Below are 2,307 nucleotides of genomic sequence, written 5' to 3'. Positions count from 1 at the left end.
CTGTCAGTCCAGTTATTAAATAATGTAAACATTATTGGAATCAAAATAACATGGCTGACTCTAACAAAGACATTTAATTATAAGAGATATTCTACTAAACCATATTTTATGAGTCACCATGATTTTGTTGCACAGAAAATGTCTCAAGACCCAAAACATTTAATAGTAGAAGTATTAAAAATAAATAAATGTATTTATATCAATAATAAAATGAAAAATATTTTAAAGTTGCTTTATGTTTAACATGCTTAAAATTTGAGTTTAAGTAACTGGTTAATACAATAATAGAGATGAAACATAAGTAGATGTTGTGTGAGAGCTGTGTGTGCAGCAGAAGAGCAGAGGTTTTTGTACGGCCTCTTCATGACTTTGTATCACTGTGGGTCACGTTTGGAGGAGGAACACAACTCATCGTAGACTGTAAGTACTTTTTACTTCATATTTTTCAGGACAGGACTACTGGTATTTTAACTGGATTTTAGTTATGTTTATACATTTTACATTTAAAATGTTTTAGTTAGTTTTTGTTGTAGTTCTCTAGAGTGATAAGCTAATGAAAAAATGCTCTCAAATATAAGAATTAAAATTGTACTTAATATTATTTCGATAATATTATAATATGATAAAACATTCTAGTAGATTATATTGACATAAAAATACATTTTGATCAGAAAAGGTTACAGAATGAAAGAAAAGGCATTTAAAAACAGTAATTATATGCATGTGTTGTTTAAAAATAAATAGATTTTAATTTAACCTTCAGTATATTTTAAGAAAATATTATATAATTTATCAGGGAACTATTTTATTTTGAGTACTGGTATATGTAAATTATGGGCTTTACTCTTAAAAAAAATTGTCATTCTTAATTTTAAAGTTAATCAAGTATAAAATATAGAAATAAAGCTGCAGATGCATGTATTATTTAAGTTAAATTTTATTTACTAGTTCAATAAGTCTTTACTAAGGATTATAAATCTATACTTTTCTTGGTGGCAGTTGTCCATGGTTCGTTGGTTGGACTTGTAGTGAACAGGAAGTGAAAGACACAGATGAAAATGTCTCTAGTCTTCATCATTTTGTGCAGTTTTCTGATGCGTTGCTTGAACACGTTGTGCTGCCCCCTGTCTGTGTGCAGTGGGAGTACAGCGGCCCGTCCTGACCGTCCTGCCCCCGTCCAGAGAGGAGCTGCAGAGGGGCAGTGCCACGCTGCTGTGTGTGGCCAGCGGGGGTTTCCCCTCTGATTGGACGCTGGGTTGGAGAGTGGGCGGGGCCTCCAGAGAGGGGTCCCACAGCCCGGGGGTCCTGAGAGGGGACGGCCTCTACAGCAGCATCAGCGTCCTGAGTCTGTCCACAGAGCTCTGGAGAGACACATCAGTGAGCTGTGAGGCCCATCGAAGTGGACAGAGCCCAGTCACTCAGAGCCTGGAGTCACTGTCCTGCTCCGAGTGAGACACGTCCACATGAGGACACACTTCACCTGCTCTATGGGACACGCCCTGGGTTTGACTGAGCTGATGGAGGAGTCAGGAACAAACATGTGACTGTGCAGCTTCACATGTGACTGCGACTTGTGCTAATAAAGCTTGTGTTGATCAAAGCATTTTGTCATTTGTTCTATGAATCATGTGGAGGATGAAATGTGATGTCACTTTGCTCAAACTCAGGAAGAATCAGCTGATCATGTGACCCTTCACTCACTTGTGCGTTTGAAAGTAGAACATAATTTGCATACACCTGTCCAAGTGGAACATGACTCGGCTAAATGAAGTCAAACTGAGATCTTAAACTATGGCAGTTTTCTGACATGATTTGCATAAAGTTTCAACATGATGAATTAGCAGAGGATTTTAAACTCTTAAATGTTTTCTTTGTGTCGACATCTGTAACAACAGCTTCCACTTTAGATTGAACATATGTAGAGTATCATACTAGTACAAGTACTGTAAGGTTATGAATTTCCACCCACTTGTGAAGGTCGGGGGGCATTCAAGGTTGATATCGATTAAAGAATTGTTCAAGAATTCAAACATGACACACTGCATAAGTGTGGGTAAGTTTGAATCGTATTTTTAAGAGTAGAATGGGGCTCCAGCCGGATAATCTGCATTTTTTAAAACTCTATAATCAGATATGTAAATCAATTAATTAAAGGTTGAATGGATGATTTTTTTGAGTCTTATTTCCTCGTGGCGTGGACTGCCGATTAGTCCTGCCACGTATCAATCATAAAACGCACCTACCGCTCACCGTCCCACGTTTCCGCGTGTCTAAGCGCATTGATCTATTATAATATAGTTCCCTCAG

General features: G+C 37.5%; 1 long non-coding RNA gene across 1 annotated transcript; it reads left to right on the top strand.

Annotated features, from left to right (window-relative positions):
- The first annotated feature begins 296 nt into the window (after positions 1 to 296).
- On the top strand, positions 297 to 1,600 carry LOC140370423 (uncharacterized). Its single transcript, XR_011928365.1, has 2 exons — positions 297 to 420; positions 1,139 to 1,600. It is a non-coding gene; the product is annotated as an uncharacterized lncRNA (long non-coding RNA).
- The last annotated feature ends 707 nt before the right edge of the window (positions 1,601 to 2,307 follow it).

The sequence above is a fragment of the Eucyclogobius newberryi genome, unplaced genomic scaffold (genome assembly GCF_026437365.1).
Source record: "Eucyclogobius newberryi isolate DKJ021-1_F unplaced genomic scaffold, fEucNew1.0.hap1 SCAF_21, whole genome shotgun sequence".
Classification (NCBI taxonomy): Eukaryota; Metazoa; Chordata; class Actinopteri; order Gobiiformes; family Gobiidae; genus Eucyclogobius; species Eucyclogobius newberryi.
This window is presented reverse-complemented; position numbering and strand designations above follow the sequence as displayed.